Source organism: Armigeres subalbatus, chromosome 3 (assembly GCF_024139115.2).
Source record: "Armigeres subalbatus isolate Guangzhou_Male chromosome 3, GZ_Asu_2, whole genome shotgun sequence".
Classification (NCBI taxonomy): domain Eukaryota; kingdom Metazoa; phylum Arthropoda; class Insecta; order Diptera; family Culicidae; genus Armigeres; species Armigeres subalbatus.
The window spans coordinates 391,319,735-391,335,458 of NC_085141.1; the positions used below are offsets into that span (position 1 = coordinate 391,319,735).

The window sequence follows — 15,724 nt, forward strand, 5'->3', positions numbered from 1 at the left end:
TGAAATTTATGAAACAAACGTTTATTCGTGTTTACTTGTTTCTTTAGAAACTGAAGTTGGAAAATCCCCGACTACTAGCAACACCGCGAAAGTAATAACAAAGCACCCACCAGCAAAATAAAGCAACGCTCCGCTTGCCGGCGTCTGTCAAATCTCCCAATCAAAACTGGCCTTTTCTGACAGGCAAATGGTTTCAAAAAGGGACAGTGAGATGTCTTATCTCATCTCAGTGAGAAACCAGCACCAGTGGTTCCGTCACATTTGCCGAATCAAACCATTGAGAGAATTTCAATGCTCTTTCGAGTGCAAAACAAAAATAGTAACCCTGGGTCGCTAGCATTTCTCCACATATGAGAAACCAGAATCAGTGGTTCCATCACATTTGCCAGATCAAACCATTAAGCAAATTTCATTTCTCCCGGAAATCTTTCCCGTGCAAAACAAAAACAGTAGCCCTAGGTCGCTTCCTCTTTCCCAACTGAGAAACCAGCACCAGTGGCTCCGTCACATTTGCCGGATCAAACCATTGAGTAAATTCCAATGCTCCCGGAAATCTTTCCCGTGCAAAACAAAATGAGCAGTCCTGGGTCGCCCGCATTTTCTCCAATTGTGAGAAACCAGCACCAGTTAATCCGTCACTTTCTCGGATCAAACCATTGAGAAAATGTCAATGCTCTTTCCAGTGCAAAACAAAAACAGTAGCCCTGGACCGCTCGCATTTTCTCCAACTATGAGAAACCAGCACCAGTGGCTTCATCACATTTGCCGGATTGAACCATTAAGCAAATTTCATTGCTCCCGGAAATATTTCCCGTGCAAATCAAAAACAGTAGCCCTAGGTCGCTCGCTTTTTTTCTCCAACTGAGAAACCAGCACCAGTGGCTCCGTCACATTTGCCGGATCAAACCATTGAACGAATTTCATTGCTCCCGGAAATCTTTCCCGTGCAAAACAAAAACAGTAGCCTTGGGTCGCTCGCATTTCTCCATCTATGAGAAACCAGCACCAGTGGCTCCGTCACATTTGCCGGATCAAACCATTGAGTAAATTCCAATGCTCCCGGAAATCTTTCCCGTGCAAAACAAAAACAGTAGCCCTGGGTCGCTCGCATTTCTCCATCTATGAGAAACCAGCACCAGTGGCTCCGTCACATTTGCCGGATCAAACCATTGAGCAAATTCTAATGCTCCCGGAAATCTTTCCCGTGCAAAACAAAAACAGTAGCCCTGGGTGCTCGCATTTCTTCATCTTTGAGAAACCAGCACCAGTGGCTCCGTCACATTTGCCGGATCAAACCATTGAGCAAATTTCATTGCTCCCGGAAATCTTTCCCGTGCAAAACAAAAACAGTAGCCCTAGGTCGCTCGCTTTTTCTCCAACTGAGAAACCAGTACCAGTGGCTCCGTCACATTTGCCGGATCAAACCATTGAGTAAATTCCAATGCTCCCGGAAATCTTTCCCGTGCAAAACAAAAACAGTAGCCCTGGGTCGCTCGCATTTCTCCATCTATGAGAAACCAGCACCAGTGGCTCCGTCACATTTGCCGGATAAAACCATTGAGCAATTTCCAATGCTCCCGGAAATCTTTCCCGTGCAAAACAAAAACAGTAGCCCTGGGTGCTCGCATTTCTTCATATTTGAGAAACCAGCACCAGTGGCTCCGTCACATTTGCCGGATCAAACCATTGAGCAAATTCCAATGCTCCCGGAAATTTTTCCCGTGCAAAACAAAAACAGTAGCCCTGGGTCGCTCGCATTTTCAACAATTGTGAGAAGCCAGCACCAGTGACTCCGATACATTTGCCGGATTGAACCAGTGAACAAAATTTGATGCTCCCGGAACTCTCCCCGTGCAAAACAAAACCAGTAGTCCTGGATCACTTGGATTTTCTTCAACTACGAGAAACCAACACCAGTGACTCTGACTCTAGTAATTGTAAAAGCATTAATTATTCCCGTCCGTTAATAACAATTAATATTTCTCGGAATTTTGACATTACGCCCGCCACTTACCTTTTTTGTCAGGCTTCTGGCCATCTTTCTCAGCCAGGTGAAAGATATCATTAGGTTTTCTGTTGTGTTTTGTGTTCTGCATATTAGAACCTACCTTTTTATAAAATTGTACATTCTTTCCACGTTGAACTATTATTTTCATTAGAACTGTACTTGTGTGTGATGGGCGACAGCAAAAGCGACTTTAAAGCGGTGAAGAAAATGCCGCCTAATAAAGGCGGCTCCTAGCAGGATCGCCATTTGTGAAATCACATTGTGCTCCTACTGTCGCCCAGCACACACAACCTGCTTGCTTGGCAGTACGAATACGAAAGAGGGCGGCTCTTTGTCGATGCCTGCTACCCCAGCAAGGAAGGTTACTCTAACTTTAGCATAATGTGCATCTATCCTGTTAGATAGTTACACTAACATTCTCACTAACAGTTAGGGTAAAGTGAGGCTAAAGTTACGCTAGAATGACACACTTTTGTTAGGTATGTTTATGCTTGGTGCATAATTTCATCTAACCTGTTACACTCATGTTACATTAACGTTAGATATGTTTCGCTTTGGCCGGTTAGGCAGTTGTTGGGGTAGTTTCGGGTGGGATTTCATGCTGGTTTATTTACATCTAGCTGTCATTCGAGCAAAAAGGAGGAACTTCCGGAGGAATTCCTGGAGGAATTTCCGGAGGAATTTCCGAAGAAATTCCTGGAGGAACTTTCGGAAGAATTCCTGGAAGAGCTTTCAAAGAAACTCCTAGAGGAACTTCCGAATGAATTCCTGGAGGAACTTTTGAAGGAATTCCTGCAGGAACTTCCGAAGGAATTCCTGTAGGAACTTCCGAAGAAAATCCTGGACAAACTTTCGGAGGAATTCCTGGAGGAACTTCCGAAGGAATTCCTGGAGGAATTCCCGAAGGAATTCTCGGAGGAATCCCCGAAGGAATTCCCGGAGGAATCCCCGAAGGAATTCCCGGAGGAATCCCCGAAGGAATTCCCGGAGGAATCCCCGAAGGAATTCCCGGAGGAATCCCCGAAGGAATCCCCGAAGGAATTCCCGGAGGAATCCCCGAAGGAATTCCCGGAGGAATCCCCGAAGGAATTCCCGGAGGAATCCCCGAAGGAATTCCCGGAGGAATCCCCGAAGGAATTCCCGGAGGAATCCCCGAAGGAATTCCTGGAGGAATCCCCGAAGGAATTCAAAGAGGAATCCCCGAAGGAATTCCTGGAGGAACTTCCGAAGGAATTCCCAGAGGAATTCCCAAAGGATTTCCCGGAGGAATCCCCGAAAGAATCCATAAAGGAATTCCCGAAGAAATTCTCGAAGGAACTCTCGAAGAAATTCCCGAAGGAGTGCCTGAAGAAACTCCCGAAGGAGTTCCTGAAGGAATTCACGAGGTAAATCCAGGAGATTCCCAGAAGAATCCCCCAAGTAATTGCCGATGGAATTTCAGAAAGAATTCCCGGAGGATTCCCGAAAAAATTTCCAAAGTAATTCCTGGAGGAATTCCCGAAGGAACTCCTGGAGGTATCCCTAAAGGAATTCCCGAGACTTCCTGAAAGAATCCTGAAGGAATTCCCGGAATTTCAGGAAATTCAGGAAAAATTCACGAAGGGATTCCATTAGACAATTCCGGAGGAATTCCCGAAGGAATTCCAAGAGGAATTCCGAAGGAATACCAGGAGGAAATCCAAAAGGAGTTCACTAAGGGATTCTTGGAGGAATTCCCGAAGGAATCCCTGGAGGAATCCCCGGAGGAATTCCTGGTGGAATTCCCGGAGGAATTCCCGTAGGAATTCCTGGTGGAGTTCCTGGTGGAATTCCCGTAGGAATTCCTGGTGGAATTCCCAGTAGGAATTCCTGGTGGAATTCCCGTAGGAATTCCTGGTTGAATTTCCGTAGGAATTCCTGGTGGAATTCCCGGAGGAATTCCTGGTGGAATTCTCGGAGGAATTCCCGGAGGAAATCCTGTGGAATTCCCGGAGAAAATCCTGGTGGAATTCCCGGTGGAAATCCTGGTGGAATTCCCGGAGAAATTCCTGCTAATAAAATATGGCACATTACAGTGGGCTAGGCATGTAGTGCGTATGTCGGAAGAGAGTACAGCAATAGGGGTATTTAGTAAATTCCTCCGGGATTTAAGGAGTAGAATGGATTTAAGTACGACTTTTAAGAAGAACTGCAGATGCCACTCCGGCCTTAGTAAGAATAAATCTAGACCAACATTTGAAAAGGGCGTAACAGCCAAAATTTATTCCTTCTGATTCTTTGTCCACATATATTGCTGTATATGTAGACGAAGAATCAGAAGGAATAAATTTTGGCTGTTACGCCCTTTTCAAATGTTGGTCTAGAAATAATAATATTTCTCAGCCATAACAAAAACATAACTCACCATACACCTCCGTTATACCACGGAACATCCTCAGCAAATCCCTTATCTTATTTGGCAGCCCATAGAATGGGCCCAGGGACTGGAAGTGCGATGAAACCAACGGTACCGACTTCCTCGCCACCAGCTTTTGACACTCCTCTGTCACTCGTCCGTCCATCCAGCCAGTTCATCAGTTAACAGTTAGTCAAAACTACTACCCAGCTGAACCTTGGTCGATGCGGGAACCGGTAGCAAGCGTTTTCCTCTCCGATGTATTGACGCTGTTCGCTCCTGTAACTACGAGCACATTATCAACGCCAACGGAGCTGCTTGAACAACGTATGTCTCAATCGGCTTGGGAGGTTCCTTTTTAAGTAGTTTGGCTCGTGTTAGAATCTGATGGTTCAGACAGTTTCCAGATCGGTCATCCTAGAATGCATACATAACATTTATTTAACACATTTATCTTTCTACCTCTCGACCTATTTACCGGTATACACCTATACCGTTTTGCGCATCGCATAGATATTCATTTTCGTTATTGATCTTGATGAACTTGCTTTGCCGTTGGTGGGAACTGCAAATAAACAAAAAAGAAAACGATTTGATTATGATATTCTAGAACCAATCAATTACAGTCATTAACCTTTTCGATAGCGCTTGAAAAAACGGGAGAGCCGGAATCGAAAACCAACAATTTGCACAGCACCAAACACCAATGGTACTGTGGCGGAAGGGAACTGGTCACGGCGAGAATCTTCTTGTCACTGAATATTTAACTTCTCCACAGCAACGCACTCGGACGAAGGAAGTAGTATCATGGTACACCGCATATCTCAGCTCCGGATCAGCCGATCAGCACAGACACACGATTTAACGGGAAATATTCCTGCTTAGAGAACGCACAATGACCACAATAACCGTGTGAACACGCGACTTTTATTCCGAAGTTGAACTCCGTATTTTTGTTTTTTGTTTTTTTTTTACTGCAAACGTCGTTGTACAGTCGTCAAGTCAAGAGAAGAACTGAAAGAGAAAATAAAATAAAGAAACAGTATCAGCATAAAAACATAAAAGTTTATGTTTTTGAAAGGTAGCATACCTAACTGGAGTCTAACATCTCACAAATTGTTTCCTGGGACGATGTGCATAAATCAGGGACGTATGGAGGGGTGCATAAATACTATGCGTTACGAAAATATGATGGGGTTATAAAGCACCCTCTCACAGGAATGACGGCAAAGTCGAGGTACAGCAGTGGAATGGCACACGGGAATTCGGGATACCGACGGAGGAATCAAACGCGCGAAATACGAAATAAAAGTAACTTTATTTATAACTCCGGTTTTACAAGTCTGCACGCGGTTGTTGTTGTTTTTATTATGCACTGAGAAACAAAGTCTTTATAATTAAGAGGATGAGAGAGTTTTGTGATGGAACAAAGTGTGTTGAGTAGAGAGGTAGTCATTGTCCCGTTCCACACTCCCCTCAATGATACCTTTTCAATCATTCTTCATAAGACCGAGAAGTTCCGAAAACTCCCGATGTTTGACTGGTCCAAGTGGCTTTGTCATGATGTCGGCCAACATACGATCGGTAGGGCAGTACAGCAATCGTACTTCCTTTCGCACGCACAACTCCTGCACGAAACGCTCACGTGTGTCGATGTGCTTGCTTCGTCGACTCTTTCTCTCCGACCGCACGAAAGATAGGCATCCCTGGTTATCCTCCAGAACTAAGGTTTTCCTTCGCTTTTCCACTGTCTTTGACGTACAAACAAGGGTCAGACGAACAAGCCTTAAACCCGTTCTTCACTAGTACTTCGTCCAGACGTTTATTCCAGCACCGGGCTGATTGGCGTAAACCGTAGATGCTCCGCTGAAGTTCACATACATGGTTCTCCTTGCCCGCAACCTCGAAGCCTGGTGGTTGCCGCATAAAGACGCTTTCATCCAGATGTCCATATAGGTATGCCGTTTTTATGTCCAAGTGGCGAACGGACATGTTATACTTCGACGCCACCGTGAGGAACGTTCTAAATGTTGCCTGGCATCCTACTGGAGCGAAGACGTCATCCACATCAATTCCGGTTCGTTGGGCGTACCCTTGAGCAACCAGTCGTGCCTTGCACTTGACGATTTGGTTGTCTTCATTTCGTTTGACTCGGTAAATCCACTTTGAGCCGATAACTTTCTGGTCTTTCGGCCGTGGAACCAGCGTCCATGTTCCGTTTCGCTGATGAGCGACAAGCTCTTCGTTCATGGCTTCACGCCACACCGGATCTTTCAAAGCGTCTCGATGATTTACTGGACCTTCCACTGCACACGCAGCATATCCGACGGCGCATCCCAGATCGTATTCCTCCAGGTACCTTGGCCGCGATCCTTGAGTGACACGTCGAGACCGACGAACACCAGCTTCTAGTTCACCATTTTCCTCGCTATCAGCTTCGTTGTCTACAGGAACCACTGTATCACTAGCCTCTTCATTGGCTTCTTCTTCATCCTTCTCTTCTTTGAAGGGAATCAGCTGAATATCTTCCTCCGCATTCTTGTTCGTTGCAGTAACCGGTATTTCCACCGATGAAGAACCGTTGCCGAGCTCAATGAAACGAGCGTCCCGGCTGACGGTTATCGCATCCGTTTCCAGGTCCACAAACCGGTATCCCTTCTGTTCGATTGCATAGCCAACAAATGTGAGTTTTATTGCCTTACTATCCATCTTCTTCCGCTTAACGTCTGGGACGTGCACGAAAGCTTCGCTGCCGAATACACGGAGATGACCAAGATCCGGAAGCTTTCCCACCAAAGCTCGTATGGTGTTTTCTGGACCGATCGAGAAGGAAGTCGGTTCTGCAGGTAAGTGGCTGTAAGAATAGCCTCACCCCAGAAACGTTTGTCTAAGCCTGAGTCAACCAACATACACGTTGCCATCTCACCAAGGGATCTGTTTTTGCGCTCAGCTATGCCATTTTGCTGAGGCGAATAGGGGGTAGTGTACTGAAGTCGTATTCCTTCAGCTTTATAAAAGGCACGCAGCTCATTATTTACGAATTCTCCCCCTCCATCCGAACGCACCACACATGGCTTACGTCCGAACAGGTTTTCTACCCACTTTACGTACTCTTTAATATTGTTGGCAGCTTCAGACTTATGGCGAAGAAGATAGGTTACAGTGAAGCGACTATAATCATCCGTTATAGTAATTGCGTACCGATTTCCGCTAGGTGACACAATCCATCGGCCCGCACACATCTGTGTGCACAATGTATAGTACACGAGATGCTTCTCGGTCAACCACTGGAGGAAACAGATGACTGTCTGATTTACCCTGCATACAGCACTTACACACCAGTCGCAAACCGCCGTCCCTCCCATTCAAACCCCTAGCTCACCGTTCTTTCCCGATTCTTTCCGCGGCAGCCCAATCGCGGTGCCCTAGCCGCCGGTGCCATTGATACTGGCAGTTCAGTTTATGTTGACCTTCGTTAGCAGTCAATGATGCCTCTGCGATTCGCAGATAATACAGACCGCCGTGGCGCCCTCCCGTCGCAACAACGTTACATTCAGCATCAATAATATCGCATCCATTCGAATCAAAACTCACCTTATAGCCCTTTTGGGAGAGCTTGCTGACTGAAACCAGGTTTGTGGAAAGACCCGGAACATACTTCACCTCGCTGAAGTCAATCTTCTGATCGCGACCGGCTCCGTCGATTCCGAATATTACACCAGAACCTTCGCCTTGAATTTGTGTGCGCTTGCCGTCAGCAAGCGTGATGAAACCACCAGCAAACAATTTCAACGAGCTGAAGAAGTTCTTATCGTTGGTCATGTGGCGCTTGCCCCGCTGTCGATTACCCAGCTACTGTGGTTTCTTCCGCCACCGTGAACGCAACGTCTCTCGCATCATTTTGTGCAGCTTTTGCCTGCACATTCCGGTCAGCATCCGTTTTCAACGAGTTTCCGTTCTTCTTCTGTTGATCCTCCTGGAACTTGCGGCAGTCCCTCTTGAGGTGTCCCGCTTTCTTGCAGTAGTGACAGGTTCGCGATTCGTTGCTTAACCTATTCTCTGCGGATCGCATTGCCTTCTCAACCTTCACCGTCACGCCCTTCCTTTCGAGATGTCGATTGAACTCGTCGACCAACTTTGCTTTCACCACGTCGAGGGAAATATCGTCATCCGTTCGACTGTCCAGCGCAGTCACAAGCCCGTCATACGATGGAGGAAGGCTCCGCAGGAGCATGCAGATTTTGGTGTCCTCATCCAGATTCATTCCGGCACCATCAAGACGATCGAAGAGGTCATCAAAAACGACAATGTGCTTCTCAATATCGCCGTTTTCCGTCAGATTTGCAGAACACAGCCGCTTGAGCAACGACACACGGACGGATCGTGTCGTCTTTTGGTGGTAATTCTTCAGGGCATTGAAGACATTCTGGGCGTGGGTACAGTTCTTGATCAGCGATAACTGGCTGTCATCAAGAAGCAGGATCAACGTCGCTTTGGCCTTCCGATCCTTTGAAATCCAAGAAGCACTTTGATCACCTTGGTCCGGAACATCGTCATCGACCACTTCCCAAAGATTTTCACGCGCCAGCAGCATCTCGACCCGGATCCGCCAGGTCTGCCAATTCGTCCCATTAAGCAAGGGAACGGAAAACTTTGCTTCAGCCATCGCACTTTCGGAAATAGGCACTTCACAAATGTCCCGCTAGTTTTTCTCACGAGCGACTTTTTCACCGTCCAGACTTTCACGCGAAAAACGAGGCACACCCTCTTCGAAGCAAAAACTATCCGGCTCTTCCCGGCCGAATCTTTCCGTCACAAAAACACTTCCGTGGCCGCGGTCGCTGGGCCGATAACCTGACGGCAAAGTCGAGGTACAGCAGTGGAATGGCACACGGAATTCAGGATACCGACGGAGGAATCAAACGCGCGAAATACGAAATAAAAGTAACTTTATTTATAACTCCGGTTTTACAAGTCCGCACGCGGTTGTTGTTGTTTTTATTATGCACTGAGAAACAAAGTCTTTATAATTAAGAGGATGAGAGAGTTTTGTGATGGAACAAAGTGTGTTGAGTAGAGAGGTAGTCATTGTCCCGTTCCACAGGGAAGACTATCCTAAAATAGCACTCGGAAGAGAGCGCTATAATAAGTATAGCGATGAGGACTCCCGTGGAGGTGCTCTTAGCAGCATACGGAGGGAGTACGATTTTCGCGTTTTCTGGTTAATCCAACCATTTATGAAAGCTGAAACAGTCGCAAATTGGAAGAAAATTTTGTTTTCTTTGGGATGAGCTTCCATCCGGTGGGTGCTTGCATATTGTGCATTTAGACCAAAACTGTTAGTATGACGCTGATGAACTGGCAGCAAGGCCCACTTCCGACGAGATTCACACGGTAAAATAAAATTAATATGCAGCACTGCACGGAATTATCTGTCACAAAATCGAGCTTGTTTTGTCGCTGACAACGTCGCTGGCACCAAATTGAAGTTTGGAAGTCGATTTCCACACTTCCGAATGCTCTTCCGACGATGTGTTGGAATTTTGTTCTGACGTTCATGATGTCGGAAGCGAGGTCGGAAGTAAGTTCGGAAGTAAAACGTCGGAAGTCGGAATACAATTTAGTGCTGGCGACACAATATGATTTTTCCGATTAAATAGCACATCTCTTGCAGTGCGTCCACCGCACTATCTTGGTTACCCAAGTAACCACCAAGCATTAATTGATGCATGTAATCAATCACAGATCAGCATATTAAATGCGAATTGCATTAGATCAGTTTTACCGATGTAACGATGCATTTATTCATCGCCTGTCAAGCAACGATACACTAGTTCAGCGTTACGAATGCAGCGATGCATTACATATGTTTTATTTCAACATGTCAAAGTAATAAGGCATTATTTCGGTCGTAAAAGGGCCTTTTTCCACTTTAAGTCAACTTTAATGGCTGTATTATTTGCAAGCATATATAGCTCCATGGTTACTTGGGTATGATTTCCCGGATTTTTAATTCGCGGCTTATTTGGGTGGGATTCGTCTTCAACAGCTGCTTAAAGACTGTAAGAAGCCATTGCCAGTGGAAAACATGTGGCCATATACCAAAAAGTGAAGTAAATTTTATGAAGAAAATTTGATTTTGAATGTAAATAATCGCTTCTGATGACTTTTCTCTCAAACACTCGCAGCGCACTCTAACACTGGATCCTTCTCGAATTCGCCTAAATCATTTGCCGGCTGTGCCGACAATACTCCGCCTTGACAAATTTAACCATTCTTACCTTATTTTTGCCTCGATTTTTGCTGCATACAACCAAAAATTTCAACATTTTCTCCAGAATGCAACGTCGGCGCCATGTTGCTGTATCCGAAAATGTTTAAGTCCTCATTTACCCAGATTTCGGGTTCGTCTGACTCAGATCCATTTTGTTGACATACCCATATTTTGACAACCGCTAATATCGAAAAAATCCGGGTAGAATCGACCCGGCCACTGGGTTATTTCAGATTAGCGTGTAAGTCACATACGAGACGGGCGTGTTTTATTTGTCGTTAAGAACCTGACAGTTGGGACTATGCATTTGATGCAAAGTGTCATCATCATAGCACAGATAACAGATATTGACATTAGGAATACGATTGGCAATCATTTGGAGATGGTACGGCGATAATTTTAGTGTAAAGAGTCCCACATATAGGATACCTTTGCGTTGCGTTTGACAGTTTTCCCATGGGAAATGTATCAAACGCAACGCAAACGTATGCTATGTGCGGGGCTCTTAAATCGCAGCCCAAATGAAGCTGTCAAACGTATTGACTGCGTTCGATGGTTGCCAACCAGTTGCGTCCGTATGTACCTGAAAATTATCTGAAATTATTAAAATCGCCCAAAAGAATGATTACTATGTTGACCATGCTTTTGTTTCGCGGGTTAAAAATCGGTAGTTCTCGGTAGGAATTTCGAAATATCTGTAGTTTTCGATCTTTCGTCTGTGAATCGGTAGACCGAGAAATCGGTAGGTCTGGCCACCCTGGAGTGAACGATGGATGGTTCTCCCAACAGATGATGCAACTCGTGGTTCATCTACGTACCGTCCGCCATCTGCACTCCACCATAGATGCTAAGCAGCACTTTCCTTTCGAAAACTCCCAGTGCGCGTTGGTCCTTCACGAACATCGTCCAGGTCTCGTGTTCGTAGAGGACTACCAGTCTAATAAACGTTTTGGGGCCCTCCTTATGGGCCAAACACAATTGATACGATATCAATTGTCTTTGACCCATTAGCCGTGCGGTAAGAATATAGATAGTAGAATCTATAGATGAGCGAACACTGTTAGTTTCGATTACCGAAGTCGGTAAAATTTTACTGGGTTTTTGAACAGCTGACTTAACTCGGTAATTTTAAATGCTACTGAAAAGTCGGTAAAGATTCGAGCTCATGAAATGTCAAAAAATAACTGACTTTCTCGGTAATTTTTTCGTTCACTGGGGTTTACCGAAATGTCCAGTTATTGAACTCGTTTATTTTGTATAAATAAACATCATAAATATTTTGTGGAATATAATAAAAAAATTGACTACATATGTTAGAATAATAAGAACAAAAATGTATCGTTACTTCAACGATAGTCATTCAAATGAGTTTACGTGAATCAACAATTTCTTACTAGATTTGACAATCAATTTCGGTTCTGATTCCATTCTGGAGGTGTACTTGTACTCGACAATAACCAAACTGCCAAGTGCTGCTTGGGTATGGATCCCTACTACTGCTTGGGAATGGATTGCCGTTGGTAACCTGATAGTTTACGGCTAATGGAAACAGTAGTAATCGGCATATAGATATGTAAGGGCCGAAACGAACCAAAACTTCTCCGCAATTATCAGCGGTACTTTTTTTCGATTCCGGTCTTCAAATCAAGGTGATATCGAGGGTGCCTGCTCAAGACTGTACGATTCAGGGTACGATTCTTCAAAAGTCCTGCGAAGAAAAAACACCAACTGTACCGTTTGATTCTAGAACCTTGAAAAAATTCGAGAAAATGGATGTTTTGCCTTTTCAAACCACGAGCTCAGTTGACGTTTAGTTTTGAAACGCATTGTCAGTAGAAAAATATCAAAATACCGTAATTTCGGTATTCGTGTTTACTGACTTTTTAATCTATTCAGTAAACATTAGTAAACATTCACTTATTACAATAAAGTCGGTATTAATCATTACCGAATTCAGTAATTAATTTTGCTTAATGCTGACCGTCGGAAAGAATTTGTCGAATTACCGAGTTTTCAGTATTTTTTACGTTTTACGGTTCGAAAACCGTAAAAAAAATTACCGAACAAGAAAGCCGTGATTAAGTGTGAAGATTTAATGAATTTATGTTCGACCTTTCTCGGATACTCTGAATAACCGGTTGCGATATTATTCTGCCATCAATGCCACACGTGCTGCGAGGAGGAGGACATATAGACATTTATTTACATATAAAAAAACAAGTAGTATATAGGCAATCTGTAACAGACATGCAATCCAGTTTTCCGCAAGCGGTAATGGCCGCCAGCTTGCCTGCGGGTTAGTCTCTGATTTGACGTTTCTGGAGGTCAACTGCACCCACCATTCGAGCATTTTGATCAATGTGGTATATAAGAAGGCTTGAATTCACTGAATCAGCACCTTCTTATATGCAACATTGGTCAGAATGCTCGGAGCGGTGGGTGCAGTTGACCTCCAGATACGTCAAATCAGAGACTGAACCACAAGCAAGCTGGCGGCCATTACCGCTCGCGGAAAACTGGATATGGTCGATTTTTTTATGAATTTGTTTGTGCTCGTTTCCTTTTCAACTTTACAACAACTGCATGAATTTTCTTCATTGCACCAGCAATTTTGTTCGTTATAATCTCCAGCAGCTTTATCCTAGATCAAGAATTAATTATGTATCACGAAACAATTATGCATTGCCCCACGAATATAAAAAGCCTGAGTGTTCTTGACAATGAATCCATCAATGTCTTGAAAATAAATTATTATTTTCCTATCCAAGTATCATCAATTCAAGCCATCACGATTATCATGTTTTCTCCCACTGTGCGATAGATCCGGTAAAGGTGAAATCCAATGGTTGAGAAGGACAACGGTTTAGAAGGATGCCTAATGCTTGCTTATTAATCCACTATTCAAACTCAATTCGACCACCCTTTTAGAGCATCACATCATAGTCGAACAGAGAATATTGAAAATCATTAGTTCAGCACATTGATGAACTTCCCCAATGTGCTGAAATGTGATAAAACTAAAACGTTAGTTCGACCTCAAATAAAGGTGGTAAACAAATAAATAGGCCAAGTCGAATATTATTTGGATCATATGCTGAGATGAAATCTGTCAAGCGATTTATTCAGCATCGTTTTAATTCAGCTATGAAGATTACAAATAAGCAATAATTCAACTTAGATGCTTATTTGTAGCTTGTCTTTGTTTGTTGGGTATTAGTTAATAAGGGTTATGTGTGTTTCCACATTTATGCTATGCGACTTCACATAGCCGTTATGTGGGAAATGCTATAGTCAAAATTTATGTGTGCCACACATAATGGATATGATTGGATTTTTGTCAGTGAACACTTAAGCTGCGAGGCGGCTCTGTCCCAGTGTGGGGATGTAATGCCAATAAGAAGAAGAAGAAGAAGATAGTCAGTTTGGTACGGCGGCTAACTCTATTTGATTGGAGCGTTTTGTGCAGTCCAAAGTACGTACGATTTCCTACCATGATGCGTCTCCGAATTTTTCTGCTATGGTATCGTTATCGGAGGTCACCACCCGAATAAAAAATACAGTAGAATAACAATACAATTTATTGTAACACTACTATTAATAACATTAAATTGGCAATAGATTATATTGTAAATGAAACCATAGAAATACATTAGAATGCATTGTTATGAACCATTTACTGAAATGTAAATGAAGTTTTCGCAATACACGCTTACTTCAGTTCACCCAAATATGGGTGAAGAGTACCTAAAATCGCCAAAAAGTGCACATACCTAGATATGGGTGAACTGGTCTTTACCAATTTATGGGTAAATCCAGTTTACCTATATATAGGTACTTAAACAGAAGCAATTTATTGGTAAATTTCACCCATATTTGGGTGACTTCTCAGTCTTTTTTCTTGAAGATTATAATAAACCTCTGATTCATAAACAAAGAATTGATAAAAACTTTATTGAAAATATTAATAACAGTTATAAGTATACTTTCATCGGACCATTGGTCCTATATCTCAGGTCCTATCATATTTTACATGTATGATCGCATTCACGATATTATACCAAGAACAGAAGGTGTCGCGTTTAGTGTCAGGAATAACTGGTGCTCTCGAAATGCTGCCGGACATTCCCGCTTGCTGTGTGACGAAACGGGTTCTCTCGTTGTGCATGTGTCTCAGCCCCAAATCTCGATATTTTCATAGAAATTCGTTCCACGCCTGAAAGGATGAGGAGGGATTTATCATTAAATCAATTGTAGAGATGAACTTTATAATTTAAACTTACCCGATGACGAAATGGTTGGTAAGGTTCTGTCTTCCTTAATTCAATGGTTCGGAGTCTCAGAGGCTGAATAGCCCGGAGGCTCAAACGGCTCACCCTCCGCTGGTGCAACCACATGCTCTGTTTAGCTTTACTAGGGGCTTTGGGTGACCGGGTGCTGATAAGCGGTCCGCTGCTTGTAAACAGGAAGGGACATTTTGTGCCTGTAATTAAGTAAAAAACTGCTTCAAATTTCCTCTGCCTTGGATCTCTCATTGGTTCCCTTAAATTTCGTGCTTAGTACATAGTATTTTGAATAGCACAAGACATTTTTTGTCCCACTTCACTTACCCGTAGCAAAATTTCCAAGCCGACCGGGGATGTTTGTTTTGCAGAGGCATAAGCTGGGTGAATTCCAGATAGCGGAGAACCTGCTGGTCATGAAGTGCACCTATTTGGGTACAGAGATGTGGTGGATATTGCACCGCAGAATTCGCGTTGAACTTTCTCCGTTGCAGTGGCAAACCCCGTGATGGTGGACTTGTTTGTTTCATGGCTTTTGCTATTTCTCCTATAGGATGATTAAGATGGAATATTATCATACTATTCAAAGGGACGAATTAATTAAACTTACTTGTTATACTTGTAATTTTTGCCGATCTTCGACATTAGATTTTTGGCGAAACTTCCACTGCGACACTGGTCCGCGATTTTGATGCAAATGTTTTTATTTTCATCCAAATATGGGTAAATTAATTCACCCATATATTGGTAAAGCTATTATACCTATAATATGGGTGAAATTTGCTGAT

The 15,724-nt window shown here is 43.7% G+C and overlaps 2 long non-coding RNA genes across 3 annotated transcripts; both read right to left on the reverse strand.

The window, feature by feature from the left end:
* Nucleotides 1-4,344: 4,344 nt before the first annotated feature.
* On the reverse strand, nt 4,345-5,373 carry LOC134223902 (uncharacterized). The gene is made up of 3 exons (XR_009982766.1): nt 5,017-5,373; nt 4,861-4,947; nt 4,345-4,799 (listed from the first exon to the last, which is right to left on the reverse strand). It is a non-coding gene; the product is annotated as an uncharacterized LOC134223902 (long non-coding RNA).
* Nucleotides 5,374-14,794: 9,421 nt separating this feature from the next.
* Nucleotides 14,795-15,680, reverse strand: LOC134223903 (uncharacterized). 2 transcript variants are annotated; one of them, XR_009982768.1, is made up of 4 exons: nt 15,547-15,680; nt 15,264-15,483; nt 14,937-15,136; nt 14,795-14,869 (listed from the first exon to the last, which is right to left on the reverse strand). It is a non-coding gene; the product is annotated as an uncharacterized LOC134223903 (long non-coding RNA). The 2 variants fall into 2 exon arrangements; XR_009982767.1 differs by having other exon boundaries at nt 15,264-15,636.
* Nucleotides 15,681-15,724: the final 44 nt, after the last annotated feature.